Here is a 17031-nt window from a genome sequence, read left to right as displayed (position 1 = left end):
AGAAGGACCACCTCTTTATGAGATGGGGGGAAGTTGGAGAAGTTATCTGGTTGATGTGAGATGAGGACAAGAGAAGGAGGAGTTCTTGGCAAATGGCGCCAATTTTTTCAGTAAAATATGATGCAGGGAGGAGATGAACACTAGGAAGTTTGGGCAGGGATAAAAACGTTTGGAAGTGGAAGTTTGGAGTAGGATGAATTGATTAGCAAGGTGCCAAAGGACTGCCTTGGTGCAGTGGGGAGGACGAAGGGAAGGATCATGTAAGATCTTTGTAGTGGACCCAGGCTAGCTAATTTTTCTGATTTCCTTCAGCTTTGTTGATCACTATGTTGAGGAAGTTATAGTGAGGGCAGTAATCCAAGGTTGGGGCTTGGTATGGGTCAAGATCAGCGTTATAGGTAAGGAAATGAGTTGAGTGAAGAGAGATGGAGTTGACTTGGTTCACTGTAGGATTAGGATGGGGAAAGGAGGAGAATAGAGCCAGGCCAGGAATGTTGGCTTGGAGGTCACAGTAAGGAAGGTCAACAGGGTTAGAGACTGGAGGCAGAGGGAAAGGGGGAATGACAGCAGAGTGTGAATGTATCAAGGGATTTGAGAGCTCATGAGCATGGAAAGTGAACTTGGGATGGTGGTGGAAGGAAGGGTGTTACTAGCACTGGACTAAGAAAACTTGATGATCCCTCCCCGTGACTGCATCCAAACTCTCCTTATTATGGCCATTACTCAGGAGCTTCTCCTCATTTAAAAGTTGTTCATTCAATCCATATTTTGTCCCCAAACAAGATACTGATGACTGGTATCTACTGACCTCCTGCTTATAGGCTTTCTGCACCCCAAATCCCCCCTGCACCCTGCCTACTTCAGGCAGTCCTCCCCTCAGTTGCCAAGGCAGTTTTCCTAAAATGCTGCTCTGATTCTGTAGACATCTCATGTCTATTACCTTCAGGATCAAATAGGAAACTTCACAGCCAGCTCCCTACTCTACTTTGAGGTAGTTGAGTGGTATAGTGGGCAAAGTTCTAGGCCTCCCACCCTGCCTAGCTGTAGGACCTCATTTAGCCTGGTGCCTGGCACATAGTAGGTGTTCTATAAATGCTAATGTTATTGTTATTTTGACCATATACTTTATAGTCCAGAATTCATTGGAGGAACAAAAAGTTTTAAAAATGAAGGGAAATAAAAAAAATAAAAGTGAAGGGAGGCTATTGTTGAATTAGCTGATCTCAGAAAACATTATAAAGCAATATTCATGCAAACTTTTTATTCCTATACAAAAAAAATACAAACGTTGGTCAGAGAATTAGAGGAGATTGTAAAGATAGATAGGACATTTTCCATTGGGAAAATTCATAACTAAATAGAAATAGTAAAGATCATAAAAGACCAAAAAGACAGTTTGGACAATAAAAAAATCAAAACCACAAACCAGCTGCAGATATATGTGATCAGTATCGAATGATTAAAACTATATCGACTATTTCTAATATCCATAATATATAGGGAATTGATACACATGTAGAAAAGCAAGAACCATTCTCTAATAGATAAATGATCCAAGAAGGTGAACAATTTTTATAAGTAATGTGAAAAATCAACAGATGCTCCAAATAACTAATAATAAAAAAGTACATGAAAACAACTTTGGAGTTTCACATTATATCCTTCAAAGAGGCAGTGATAAAAGATAAGTAGGATAACAGCTAACATTTATTAAATGCCTGGTGTGTACCAAGCCCTGTTCTAAGCACTTTACAAATATCACCTCCTGTGATTATCACAACAGCCTACAAAGTAGATGTTGTTATCCCCATTTTACAAATAGGAAACTGAAGCAGACAAGGTGAAGTGACTTGTCCAGAATTACACAGCTAAGAAATGACTGAGGCTGAATTTGAATTCAGGTTTTACTGACTCTAGGCCCAGCACTCTTGTCTACCATATTACCAAGCTGTCCTGGGTAAAAGATGAAAAATAATATTGGAAGGCATGTGAGGATATATATTAGTAGCATTGTAGATGGGTTTATTCATTCTGCCAAAGAATTTAGAGTTATGTGAGCAAATTCACTAAACTTTTTTCATACCTTTTGATCCAGTAGTGCCAGTACTGAGTATATACCCCAAGGAAGTAATAGGCAGAAAAGTCCCATAAATACTAAAACATTAATAATAGTAGCTCTTTTTGTGGTTAATGGGGAAAAAAACAAACAAATAGCAACAACCACCCTGTAAAGTATAGATCTCTTAGATTTGGTCATGGGTGAACAAATTTTGGTGCATAAATACAATGAAATATTATGCTGTATATTATGGTGATGGTTGTTATTCATTCACTTGTCCTAACTCTTTTTGGGGACCTCCATTTGAGATTTTTGTGGCAGAAACACTGGAATGGTTTGCTATTTCCTTCTCCATCCAGCTCATTTTACAGATGAAGAAACTGAGACAGACAGAGAGAAGTGACTTGTCCAGGTTCACACAGCTTCTAAGTTTCTGAGGCTAGTTCTGAGCTCAGGTCTTCATTACTTCTGGTCCATTACTCTATTTAGCTGCCTCAGTTAATGTGTTATAAAGATAATAAATTTAAAGAATTTAGAAAAACATGAGAACACTTAGAAAAGAATGTAGAGCAAATAAAAATTGAGCTACTAGAATGATATTTTCAATGATTATAGTAGCAGAAGCTGAACTCTGATTGCAATGATCAATCTGGGGCCATTGAACATTGGTAGAAAGGTTGAGGACTATGGGTGCAGACTACTGCATAACTCTTTTGGAGCTTCCCATCTCACTTAGAGGCTGGTCTTATTGCTGATCAGCATTTCCACCTGGGCTGGTACCCTCTCCCCACTCCTGGGGACTGACCATTGTTATGTTACCTGAGGCTAAATCCTCAGTTGGCATAGTCTACTGCAGGTTTGGACTCAGGAGCTCCAAAGGTCTGCCATACTTAGCTTGCCCAGAGCTGGGATCAGAGGTGTATACCACTGTGCCTGGCTGTACCATTTAAGACACGTTTGATTTTGCACTAGTTTTTGTTCACCACAAGGGAGGATTCACTGTGTGTGTGTGTGTGTGTGTGTGTGTGTGTGTGTGTGTATGAGATAGAGAGAGAGAGAGCAAGGGAGCAGTGGTAATGGAATCATAATGGGGTCCCAAAAAGCACCAAGGAAACTGATGTAAGAAGATGTTTATTTTAAAGAGAAGCTTGGTATCATTAAAGCACCACTGTACACTTTCCCAATATCATGTTGGCTCACTGCCTTCCCTCTGCTCCATTCAGGACCCGAGTATTGTCCATCTACTGTGGACATGAACCAATGTTAAGGGACTAGATATAGGAGTTATCCTTTATGTTGGGCCACTAAGTGGGGGCCACAATGCACAAAGTTCCGGAATTGGAATAAGAAATGAGCCGAGTTCAAATTCAGTCCCAGTTATTTATTGGTTGTGTCACTCTGGGCAAGTCCCTTAACTTCTCTCAGCCTTCTTCCTCATCTGTAAAATGGGGATGATAATAGCCCTTATCTGATAGAATTGTTTTGGGGTTCAAATGAGATTTTATATATATATCTATACACACACATAAACATACACATACACACACACACACAAAGTTTTGTGAATCTTAAACCATTATAAAAATGCTTTATATTATTATTTAGTATTATTTGCATACCACCATCTAGACTGGAGGAAGCATTTTTATCCACTTGGTTTTTTTCTCTAGATAGTGCCTGAACTTTTTGAAAGGTTCTCTTGTCCAGGAAGTTTTGTGCCAGTTTTATGTCTGATGTAATCAGCATCAGGTCAAGCTTAAATGGATGACTTCAGGGATTCTGTCCTTCATTTTAGCTTTATATTGGATATCATCCATGAAGTGGCCAACATCTTTGGCCAAACATTCTTTTTTCTGTTTTTATAAAAGTGTTGCTTAATAGTAACAGAAGGTCATTGAGCAAAAATGATCTTCACTAAATCTGTTTGCTGTCTAAAGCAGTTTCTGGGTTCATTTGGTCTCCTTGTTGTGATGATCGATTTTCATTGGTTAAACCTGTTTAGGAAATGATGATAATCTGTGAAAGTATATATTTTTTACTGAATGAATGGAAGGGGGAAATAGAATATCTAGTTTTCAGAACAGCTAACAGTCTAGTATGACAACATTCAAAAATTGTAGGGAGGATCGAAAGGTGGGTAGAAGTCAAATTGTGGAGGAACTCAAATACTAAAATGAGGAATTTCTGTTTTATCTTGGGGCAATATAGAAGTACTGCATGTGACAATAAAGCCCTTCATGCTCTGTGGATATGATGAAGTAAATTCTAGTCTTCCATTTCCCAGTCTGGGATTTCATTAACTTTCATTCTAGGTATGAAAGACTGACATTTTGGGCAGGAGGAAACAATACAATACCTATATTTTGTTCAATTTATAGAGCATTTGGTTTCCCAGAGATTTGTGCTTTTAATTTGATTGAGAAGAGGTTGGAGAAGGACAATGGTTAGGAAGGAGTCCCAGCAAATAGCTGAAAATTCCTTCAAGAGAAAAGAACTTGGCAGGAAAGGGCCTTGGAAATCTAAGGTCAGCTCTATTTATATAAATAGATATTCTGTATCACATTTTATATAATAAACAAATTCTATATTGTCATATTATAGAAACTATTCATATGAAGTATCTTTGCATATATTTATATATAACAACATAATATAATATATTACATATATTCATATTATAATTATGTTTATATTATAATTTAAAATCTATAACCGATAATATATAATAAAACTATATTATGTAATATAAAATTTTACATGTTTATTTGTATTTGTGTTATAGTATGCATTATATGATTATATAATGATATTATAATATATTATTGATAGACACACATATATACACACATACATCCTTACATTATATCCTTTCGTTACAGAAAAGAATACCCCAATTATCATAGCCAAACTACTTTTTCTTCATTATCTCTTTGCCTGTTCCTCTTACAATCATTGTTTCACACAGGATAGGATAAGGCCAATTTTTTGTTCAAAGTGAGTTTCTAAGGGAGTTTTGTTATTCATAATACTAGCAGTGATGAGAGTAGCAACATAACCTTCTGTCCAATTTCCAAATTGAAAGAATGTTTTTTTGTTTTCCAAAGTGCTTTTACATCTATTATTAACTATTATTTTTTCCTCACCTCAGGGTTGGTGTCTCAGTAGTTTTAAGTGGTAGCAATTCATTCTTGGAAACTTATGCCTATAGCCAATAAAATATGAAGGGGCTAGTAGTTTAGCTTTGAAACACTTGTCTGTCCTACTTTTGCTCAGTTGTTTCTGTCACGACCAATCCTCTTGGCAATGATGTTGGAGTGATTTGTCTTTCCTTCTCTAGGACATTTTACAGATGAGGAAACTGAGGCAAGCAGGTTCGGGGACTTGCTCAGAGTCACACAACTAGTGAGTGTGTGAGGGCAGATTTGAACTCACTCTCAGGAGTCTTCCTGACTCCAGGCCTGGCGCTCTAACCACTGAGTTACTTAGCTGCCCATCTCATGTTTAGAGACATGGTTTTCTAACTTGTCCCCAGGAGTTACGTCCAATTTTCTATATTCCTCATTTTATGTGTAGGATTCCTTGGAAGGATTTCAGGATTAGAGATTTAGAACTAGAAGGGAGCTTCAGGATCTATCTTCTTGTCTAGTTCTCTCCGTTTCTAAGTGAGGTTAAATGCCATGCCTGCAGGTTGTGCTTGGCAGAGCCAGGCTTTGAAGCCCATCTTCCAACTCCCATCTAGGTCTCTCTCCATCGTACCACTAGAGAAAGAGGAGAAATAAAATGCCTGCTCTGGGCTCTCCTAGCAATGAGCCTCCCTGCTTTTTGCCTGACCTAGAAGAGGGGGAAATGGGCCCCGAAGGTCTGCCTGCGTCAGAGTGCCTTTCAGCTGCTGTCGCTCATCATTTGTGTGTGCCCCAATGCGCCATACCTGAGACTCTGGCAGGTGGACTCAGTTCTCTTGGCTAGACATTGGATAGACCACAATATTGCTGCCTGTTTTTGATCACGAGGGGACTAGGAGTAATTCTACTTCTAGAGCACTCTCGGTGGCAGGATTTCTGTGATTCTGGAAATCTGTTTGATAACAGTCTTCTCTTTACACAGTGCTTAGAAAGCACAGGTCAGTGGAACAAGAGTTTCTTGAGCACAGAAATAGCTGCATTTTGTCTTTGAATTCCTAAGGCCTAGCACCACCTTAACTTTTTAGCAAAATCACCGTGATGGGGATTTCTAGATAAAGAAGTCCCATGGATCCCCAGAAAATTATTGATTATCCATTGTGCTGCTTAGACACTGCCACTCTGAAATCCTAGGCCTGCATGCTGCTTCCAGCTTCCTTTCCTTTTCCCCTTCTTTCTCCCTTGCCCTAGGACTGGCAGCAGCCCTATTTTGTTCCCTCAAAGCTCCTCCTATGACAGGTCTCCCATATTTCGGACAAGAAATTTTCAGATCACAGATGTCATGGTCTTTAGGATTTAAATCAGGCTCATTCCAGCAAATGATTACTTTTAGGCTCCATCTACCTTATGAGGACTAGCAATCTACTTCCTAAATTTGCATTTCTCTAGGTCAGGCCATAACCTAGGCTATGGCTGCAAAAGATTTCTGATATTCAGAATTCCTCAAGTTTTTACTTCTAGGTTTAGAGAACCCATGTAAATAAATGGGCTGGGAAAATGTATAAAGAAGGGTTTATACATAGGAAGCAAGGTGACTGTTTCTGCTGACTGCTAAGCTAATTCCTGGCTTTTTCATATAAAAATACTGCCCCAAAACTCCACGAAAAGGGCAAAGTCTGAAAGCGACTTTTCCCCACTTCTTTATGTTCTTCCCTAGTTGTAAAATCAGGTCCTGCAAATCACTGATGACATATTAAGAAATCTGTGGACATTGAACACAACATACAGAAATGATCATTTCCTACAGTTCACACAGTTAACTCTTTTGGATTTAGCACAAGGAACATAAAGATGCCCTTTATATGAAAGTCATGTTAGAAATGCATGCAGTACGTCCAGTGCAATTAGGCATATATAATCAGAGTGAAAGACAGCTGGTAGAAGTAGAGCCTGATTCAGGCCATTCTGATGCATTGGGTTCAGAATGGAACTGAAATGAGACCTTCCTACTCTGGAGATGAGAAACTTTGCATGGAGATTCTTGGGAGCAAAACGGGAGAGACTTCTGCTGCACCTAGGGCAAGGGCTTCTGCTTTATAAATGAATCAATGAATGAACAAACAAATAACTCAGTAAATGAATAAGAGTGGGCTAGCAGCCTGCTTCGGATTTCATAAAAATGGCATTTCAGGGTGGAGGGTTACATATGTGTGGAGCTTTTTCCACTTATAGTGGAGTGTTTATTTCCTAAGGCGAATGCCAGTGCAAAATACCGTGTATTCTAAGTGCCCAAAAGAATACCAAAGCTAAGAAATGTTATGTCACGTTTCTCATCACAAAAGTCTTACTCAGCGAGGCAGGACAGTCAAGCTCTGGGAGCAGGGAAGCTGCTGACAACAGACCTAAATAGGGCATCACTTAATCTTGGGGCTGCCTGCAGCCAACTGAGAAAGCAGAGGAAGCCCAGGCCCTAGGCCAGCTGTGCTCCTGGTCCTTTGGCTATGGAGCTCAGTCTGCTGACAGGAGGAGGAGCCAGAGAGCCTAAGGAAGGCCTTGGCCACTCTCAGAAGTCTAGTTTCATTCCTGGAGACTCCTATCTGGCTTTTCATGACATTGCTCCCTTTTGGTTCTCTCCACTTCCTCCACTCCCCACTTAGATCAGTACTTTTCAGCCTCCTTTGTTGGACTTTTACCCAAGGCTAATGATAAACTCACAAGCTTTATTTTTAGCACAAAAAGCCAGTGAATAAAGCACACACACACACACACACACACACACACGTAATGTGCACATACATCATGTGGCCGTTTTAGCAGATAGAGGTTTGTCCCCACATTCAAGAAACTCACCTCAGCAGGGAAAGGAAGGGAGGGAGGGAAAATAATAGCCTAAGTCATATACCCTGAGAATGAGCTTAGTTGGAAATGGGTAATTGGTGCCAGATGTGGGAGGGAGCATTTCTGATAAGATCCAGATGTGCTGGAAGAGTACTGGGGTCCTTTATTTCTATCAGGCTTGGGTGAAACTCAGGTGAAGAGTTTCTTTCTCAGATCCACATACTGGTAGAAAGATCTCTTGATAACTAAGGCAGAAGGAGGAGAAAAATTATAAGTCACTTCATTTTGAGGCCTCATATAGTGTGACATCAAACTATAATCTTGATTATATCGAACAATGTAAAGAAAAAATTTCTTTTTCTTTTCTTGCACACATGTTGTATTCCACAAATAGAACATAATGTCCTCCAGTGAAGCAGGGCAGTTTTATCTTGTCTTTGTGTGCTCCACAGCTGGAAATGTAGCTTGAATTAAATAAATGTTAGTTGACTTGACTTGTCTGGTTTGTGGTTCCTGCATGTGAGTGACTGTGTTCCCTCCATTTGGAGGAGGTTCTGAAGTATTGACATGGTCAGATAGCTGCCTAAGATCTTAGGCACAGAATATACCAAAATTTGGGCTGCAAGTTTAGCAATTGTTACGACCGTGACAACAGTACCATGGGATAGACTTTCCCTCCCAGGTTCTTGGGAGGCTCAAATGAAAAAATGAAAAATAACCACAGTTTGCTTTTTTAAAGAGATAAATTAATTTCCATTGTTGTTATTATTATTATTACCTGCTTTCCTTAATCTTTCAGGAATGCCTGTGTTCCAAGGTCATGACACTGTGACGAAGGGTTTGGAGAAATGGATGGCCTCTTAGAGATACATCCGAGCTGTGGTTCATGATTCAGATAGACTTGGCCTAGAGACTCTCTTCTACCTTTCACATTCTGGAAATCTATGAAAGGTCAGAGAAGGGAATGAATGAATGAATGAATGAATGAATGAGGAACATTTGTTAAACTCCTGCTCTATGTTAAAATTTGAGGCTACAAATACAAAAAACAAGATAGCCCTGCCATATATCCCCCTATCTTTTTAAGGGCAGACAATGCATCTGGGAGAATAGTGACCATGGGAAGGATAGTCTGGGAAATCAGAGAGATGGTGACTCATCTAACCTGCCCTTTCCAAAAATATTCTGATAATATCAATGTGATTAAGTTCCATTGGCTCTCTCTTATCTTTAGGACGAAGTATAAACTTTTCTGGTATTTAAAGCTCTGTACGGCCCAGCTCCTTCCTAGCTTTCTTTATAGTTTTTTTTTTTAAAGAGATTAATCCCTTCCATGGGCCCTTTATGGCCCAATTAAATAAGAACCCCTGAGTAAGTGGTAACATATTGGTAGGGGGAGGTGGAGAATACTTAGAGCAGAGGAGATGACAAGATGTCTGGGGTGGAGAGATTTCTGGGATATAAAGCATGTTTCATTTGTGGGTGGACCCCAGCATTACAATAGTATGAACTGCAAACTTTAGGAAGGTTCATGGAGGAAATAGAAGTGATATTTTGTCCTGTGTATTGGGAAAATTATTTTGGCAATTGTGTGAAGGATAGATTGAAGGGAGAAGACATTGGCTGGAGTCTAGGGGACTGATGATAAAGGTTTAATCTGGGGTGGGGGCATTAGCAATTGAGAGGAAGAGGGAGATGATGCCCCTTGCTTTGGCCATAGTAGGACGAGGTGCTGATAGAATAGACATGTGAGTTTGGGGAGAGATTGTGACTGAAAACAACCTGCATTGATCATTGAGCATAGATGAGATTTCCTGGAGAGAAGAACCCAAGAATGGAGCCTTAAAGAGCAAAGAGCCAGAGAAGGACACTGAGAGATAGACAGCAGGAACTGCTTGGAGACTTAGGAGAGCTTGATATCCCTGTAGCTTCATCACAGGAGTTGGTCCAGCAGCACATTGTGCAGGAAGATCAGGAGAAGGCTGAGGAAGAGCCAGCTAGAGATCACTTTGACAGAAGTTTTAGGGGAGGGGAGAATGGGGGTGAGGAGACAGACGGCAAGGAACTACGGGAGCCGAAGCAGCAGCTAGAGCTGGTGAGTTCTGTGAATCTGGCAGGGAGAAGGGAGCAGAGCTTTAACGATAGCTTGATGAAATGCCAGGTAGAGAGACGAGGAAAACTATAAAAAGAAAATTGTTACTCCGTATTGTATTTTGACAAAACAGATATTGTTCAGTTGTAGTTGATACCTTATGGCCCCATTTGGGGCTTTCTTGACAGAAATGTGGTAGTGTTTGGCTGTTTCCTTCCTTACCTCATTTTACAGATGAGGAAACTGAGGCAAGCAGGATGAAGTGTCTAATCTTGGGTCACACAGCTAGTGTCTAAGACCAGATGTGAATTCAGACCTTTCTGATTCTAGACCCAGCATTCTACCTGCTGAGCTGTCCAGCTGTATCTCATATTTTCTAATATAGATGAATTTCTTTAGAAATTCTGTTTCTTTCCAAAATAGTTATCTTGTGAATTTGTAAATAGTATTTTTAAAATAATATTTTATTTCCCAAATATATGCAAAGATAGTTTTCAACATTCATCTTTGCAAAACTTTGTGTTCAAATTTTTCTCTCTCCCTCCCTCCTTCCCTCTCTTCCCACGATCAAAAGGGAAAAAACACAAGCAAACAAACAACCAAAAATGGTGGAAATACTATGCTTCGATCCACATTCAGTCTCCACAGTTCTTTCTCTGGACGCGGATAGCATTTTCCATCCCAAGTCTATTGGAACTGCCTTGAATCACCAAATTGTTGAGAAGAGTCATGTCCATCACAGTTGATCATTGTATAATCTTGTTGCTGTTTACAATGATCTCCTGGTTCTTCTCACTTCACTTAGCATCAGTTCCTGTAAGTTTCTCCAGGCCTCTCTAAAATCATCCTCCTGATCGTTTCTTATAGAACGATAATATTCCATAATATTCATATACCATAACTTAACCAGCCATTGCCTAACTGATGGGCATCCACTCAGTTTCCATTTTCTGGCCACTACAAAAAGGACTGCCACAAACATTTTTGCACACGTGGATCCTTTTCCCTCTATTTATAGGACACTATTGACCACGATGTTCCTTCTGTGTCTCTGAGTTAGTGATCCTTTAGTTCAACTGCCTCATCTGATAGATGAGGAAACCTTGGCCCAAGAAGTGAAGGAACTTGTCTGAAGCCATGCTGCTTCTCAATTTGCTCTTCTAATGCCATCCTCCCAGCCCCCTTTCCATTCTCTCTGTTCCTCTCAAGCTAGCTATGATTTCTTTCTATTTGTTGTCATACCTTATGATACAATAACACTCTTTTATCTTTATAGAGCATAACTTCTTCAGTCATTTCTCAATGTTGGGAACATAGTTTTTATTGTCACAGTGTTGCTGTGAACATTTTTATACAGGGGGAATCTTCTCTGTTAGCAAATTCTTTGAGGCGTAATCTCGATAATGAGATCTCTGAGTCAAACAGAATGAATGATCTTGGTCAGAAAGAGCATGATTTTATGTTTTTTAATCCCTAAGGGAAGACTTTTAATGATTAAAAAACAACAACATGAAAACACAGGGATGTTTGTAAGAAATTGAAAAGGAACCAATAGGTAATAAGAGTGTGAAGATGGAGGATTGGGCAGTGGCATGAAATAATTGTTCTTGGAGTAATTAAACTCTTGAAGGAGATAAGAGAGGTTGGGACCTTAGAGCAAAGGAGAGAGAAGATTAATATTGTATGACACTGGAGCTAGCTAAGAGAGATTTGGTGAAGATGTCTAGAGCCTTTGAGGTAGGAAAGAGGGGAAATGAAGACATTTCTAAAGAATAATTTTAATCTCAGTGAAGCAGAAGGCAAGGTCATTTATTGAGAAGTGGAGGCATATGAGTGAGGAGTTAATCCAAGATGGACAAAAGGACTACATGCTATAATTGAATATTGAGTTGAAGGTTAATAATTTACATTTGTATCCAACTCTGTGTAACTCATTTCATTTTCATTTCTTGGAGTAGAAGTAGAGAATTATCAGCGATGGTGATGGGGGGAGGGAATTGGGGTGAGAGTGATTCACCACCATGCTTTAGGAAAGCCAGTAGGTCAAAGTCAACCTGCTTTTGATTGTAAAATAATTTTTGTCCCCATGCATGTGTGACTGCTTATAAATCTTTCTAATTTTTATTGCTGAAAATTGGAAAAAAATAATAAAAGCCACAGTGGCTAGAGTACCAGCCCTGAAGTCAGGAGGACCTGAGTTCAAATCTTTACACTTCTAGCTGTGTGACTCTGGGCAAGTCACTTAATCCAAATTGCCTCAGGAAACAAAGAAAATAATAATAAAATCTTGAGACAGTCACTGTTTTAAGGATGGGATAAAGTCAAGTCTACTTAAATCTTCTTGATGGAGCTGGAAAGTGAACCAACTTTTCTGGGGATTAGTTTGGAATTCAGCAAGACAATCCCAGGGAATATGCTGAAATACCTAGGGCAGTGACACTAAGGCAGAGTTTGTTATTTGGGGGAGTGACTGAAAAATCAGCTATATGAATGGAGGTAATATTGTTTGCATGAGGAAATGAAAAAATTGAAGAATTCAGAGAAACGTGATAGTATTTGTAGATGATAGTGAGCAAAATCAAAAGAACAATCTGTACAAGCAGTGTACATTTTAGTCACTAAATAGGAAGTCACTCTTCTCAAAAAAAGCTGAAAAACCACTAAAGGTTCCGGAGTGAACCTTCTTCCTCACAGAGAGAAGAGGGGTCACGGAAGGAAATGACTGGGATAGAATAGTGTCTCTCATCAGCTCTGCCAGTCTGTGAGCCTCTTTTTGGACAAATTCTGTTGCTTCATCACAAGGGAGAATTGGATAGACATTGAAATGATTGTGAGATAAAGATAAAAATGTGAAAGAAAAAATCTGTTTTTAAAGTTTTAAAGTAAAATGTATTTTTAGAGATAATTACTCGAGTTTTTCTTGGTTTATCTTTCTTTGGCTTGGGTTTGCTGTGGCATCTACTAGACTCTTGGATGCTAGGGATATAACACAGGAAGTGATGGGAGTCGTTATCTTTCCCTTCCAACCCCTAACTAAATTGTCTGTTATTGCCGAGAGTACCTCCATTCTCCTGGGCATTGAAGCTCATAAATGGGTATCATCTTTCCCTCCTCAGGCCCATAGACTATTCTGCCTTCACAGCGTCTTTCCCAGATGTTCCCCTTCTTTCCACTCACATAGCTACTGTCTCATCTCTTCCTGTCTGGACTAGCGGATGGCCTTCTAACTGGCCCCCCTATCTCAAGTCTGTGCCCATTTTCCAGTTGTCTGAGGGATCTTCCTAATGCCCAGTTTTATTGTCATCCCCACTCTCTCCCCAATTCAGTGAACTTAAGCAGCTCCCTTTTACCTTCAGGACCAAACAGAAACTCTTCTTTTTAGCATCTGAAACTTTCCTGTTTTCACACCTCACTCCCACAAGTCCATTGACACCGGCCTTCCTGCTGTTCCTCCCATCCAACACTAATTTTTACCTTTTCACCAGCTATATCTACCCTTCTCCCCTGACTCTCATAGTCTGGTTTCTCTGCTGGCATTCTTCAAGTTCAGTTCTAACCCTCCTCATTCAAGAGCTCTTTCCCAGTTTTCCCCAAATATTAATGCCTGCTCCAAGATGATCTTATACTTACATTGTGTGTGTGTGTGTGTGTGTGTGTGTGTGTGTGTGTGTGTGTGTGTGTGTAATTATTTATGTGTTTTCTCCCCCATCAGAATAGGCATACAGTAAGAGCAGATCTTTGTATCCTCAACACTTGGCATGCTACCTGGCACAGAATAAGTGAAAGGATGAATGTTTGGAATGTTTATTAAGTAGTTAATAGGTGCAAAGCCCTGGGCTAAGTGCTGGAGTATACCAATAGAAAAGGAAGACAGTCCCTGCTCTCAAAGAGCTCCCCTTCTATCATGAAGACAATACATAGGGAAGGTTTAGTTAGAAGTTAGATGGAAATATCCATTGGTCTTTAAGGGGCAGCAGCAAAGCAGAAGGTCCCTTGTCATCTTTAAGGCCATTTCCACTGATGAAATCCCATCTGTTATTGATGCTAAACTATCGAATGGGGCCGAGGATTCTGGTTCTTATCTGGGTCCTCACTCCTATACACTAAATAGTTTTGTTTCATTCACTCTTTTAACCATCACCTGCATTCTGGCGAGTCCTCCATCTCTATAGTCAGCCCAACCTGTGTTTTGAACTCTAGATCTCCATTTCCCTTTGAGATCTCACTCGTTTCTCAAATTCATTATGTCCATAAATGAATGTTAGTGCATTATGTTTGTGCAAAAGTTGCTCCTCCTTCTGAGTCTACTCCCAATATGGTCTTTCCTCCAATTTGAAAATCTTGAGATTATGATTCTTTCTTTTCCCTCATCACTACTTTGCAGTCAGATTGTAGAGCATTCCCTTTCTTTGCCATCCTCTCTTCTCTAGTCTTGTGGCCAAGGCCTCATTACCCCTGACTTGACTCCTTCAGCAACTTCCTAACTGGTCTGGCCCCCTCATGAGTATTTCTTATCCCCCAAATTGGTTGGGTCATTTTTCTGCTGACAAAATCTCTGGTGGTCCTGAGCTATTGCTGGTCAACTGTCAGTCATAGTTTTACTTCTGGTGTGCTCTGACTTTTTGTTTTCCAGTCTTATCTCATCTCTGAACTTTACTCTGTGTTCTGTACTTCTACCAAACTAAAGGATTGTGTCCCTGAAATATCCCATGTATGTGCCCACCTCTGTGCTTTTGCCCACACTGTTGACATGCCTGAAATTCTCTCTCTTTCTTTTTTCTTCTGTTAAATCTTCTAATTCTCCTGTTTTGGTTATGTGTGTCCTTCTCCATAAGAACTTCCCCAATGACATCATGATCCCAACATGACACTTGTTTGGTGTCTTTCAAATACATTTACTTGTATAGTATGATTGTAGTATACTTGTCTGGGGAAGTCTGGATCTTGTCTCCCCATTCAGTTATTAAATAAATACCTGAGGGTTGGGAATGATTTCCTGTTCAAAGTTTGCATCTTCCATAGAAAAAGACTGCCAAAATTAGAGCTTTATATGTTGTCAAATTTTTGAAGTTGTATTAATTCCCTAATCCCACTCGTCAGGTTTCTTAAAGTGTATTTTCTTTCTTTCTCTGATTTTTCATCTCCTTTCCTTTTCTGAATATGAGCACTTTGTAGCTAGTTCTGATGAGGCTTTCTGAGTGGTACTTTTAGAATTTAAACAGCCTTTTCTGTGAATAACAATGAAATTGAAGTGGACTCTGGAGATTTTGCTTTCTGAGCTTTTCCCTTTGCATTCTGCCTTAGAAACTGGCCCATTTCCTGCATTTTACAGTAAATTTATGGTTACCTAAACTCTGAGATGCCGTTAGCTACTGACCCCCCCAGCTTTCTCTTTGCAGTTTAGGAGATGGTAATAGAGACTGTGGCAGAGTGGAAAGGATCTGGAGCTTGGAGTGACGAAGCCTGCCATCTGTTGATTCTGACATGAGCCTGTTTGGGCTATTTCTAAAAGTTAGATCAATGAGATTGCATATTTGCAAATACATTGATAATGAGAAAAGACAATCCTGACATCAGGGAGGTGATGCAAGAGAATCGGATTTAAAGGAGGGAGAACTGTTCATGATCATCAGCCCACTTTCTTTTCTAGGATCATCTGGGTCTAGTAGCTAGCTAAAGATCAGGGATAACTGGAGATGGCCCAGGAAGCAGTGGTAATCACTGATGAATTAAAAGGACTACACAGAGGCTCTCTTAAACTGATTTGGGTTTCCCATCTCTCTATGGAATGATTGTCCTGTGATCCTCCTCATTAGTTACTGTTAGCGACAATTCGCATTTCTATTATAGTGTACAAAATATCTTCCTGATAATAAACTCATGACATTGTGTGATCCCAAAAAAAAAAAAAAATACTGCTGAATGCGGGTGAAGTAAGTGACCGTTTGTTATCTCCATTGCTCCAATGTTCTTATTCTTTTCTTTTCTCATTTTCCTTGAATCAGTTCTCAATCCTATCAGAATCGACCCTGAGGTCCTTCTTTACTGGAGAGCCCAAACCAGATCATCCTATCTGGGTCTCTCCTCTTCCCCCTCAACTTGTCTATGTGTGGAAAGGTTATATTAGCAAAGTGCCTGACATGTACAGGAACAGCAATCAGTTGGCTTAAGGTTAAAAGGGAAAAAAAAGTCAACAAAGGGAAAGAGATGTCCCCAAAAGGCTAGCCTAAGCTATATGCCAGAAGGGTATAGAGGACCCACCTGCCATCCGGTCTTGCCTTGGTGATAGAGGAAGGGAATTGAAAAGGGAGAGGGGAGATTTATTAATGTGCTACTGAGTATAGGCAGGTCAGGCTTTTTCCCATAGAGTCAGTCAGTCTAGTCCTCCCTTTTCTTCTTCCTTCGCACTGTTGCTCCTCTGAATGCTTCTAGTTTCCTGGGCCTTTTAGTTGGGTGGGTCCAAAGCCCCCATCCCAACTGCTCATAGCTGTGAACATTTTCTCATATAGTGGAAAGGAATGGATCTTAGGGTTCAGAGTGGAGTTTCAAACCTGCCTCCCCTAGTGTGGCTCTTTCTGAAGTAAAGCAAATTCTGAACTCAGAAGATGAAAGAACATGAACTTGAAATCAGAATTCTTGGATATGAGTTCCACTTACTAATTAGATGATCTTGGAAAAATTATCTCACTTCTATAAACTTCAGTTTCCTCATCTAAGAAAAAAGATAACACTTGATTGGTCTATGTCATAGCATTGTTCTAAGCCTGAAATAAGATATAGATCTGAAATAAGATATAGATCTTATGTACATCATATATTTTGAAGTGATGAAAGTGTAAACCACAGCTGACACACACACACACACACACACACACACACACACACACACACAGAGTTTATATAGTACAGTGAAAAGAATACAG

General features: G+C 39.8%; 1 protein-coding gene across 3 annotated transcripts in view; it reads left to right on the top strand.

Annotated features, from left to right (window-relative positions):
- The window catches only part of PPP6R2 (protein phosphatase 6 regulatory subunit 2), a 112832-nt gene that overhangs the window by 37522 nt on the left and 58279 nt on the right, over positions 1-17031 (top strand). The window contains exon 3 of one of the 3 annotated variants that reach the window (XM_051962599.1): positions 8816-8967. The exons of the other annotated variants lie outside the window; for them this stretch is intronic. The gene's annotated coding sequence lies outside the window, so the exon portion shown is untranslated. The remainder of the gene's footprint in view (positions 1-8815; positions 8968-17031) is intronic. 3 annotated transcript variants of the gene reach the window in all.

Source organism: Antechinus flavipes, chromosome 5, assembly GCF_016432865.1.
Source record: "Antechinus flavipes isolate AdamAnt ecotype Samford, QLD, Australia chromosome 5, AdamAnt_v2, whole genome shotgun sequence".
Taxonomy (NCBI): domain Eukaryota; kingdom Metazoa; phylum Chordata; class Mammalia; order Dasyuromorphia; family Dasyuridae; genus Antechinus; species Antechinus flavipes.
The sequence above is the reverse complement of the archived record's forward strand: the minus strand, read 5'-3'. Positions and strand labels throughout refer to the sequence as shown.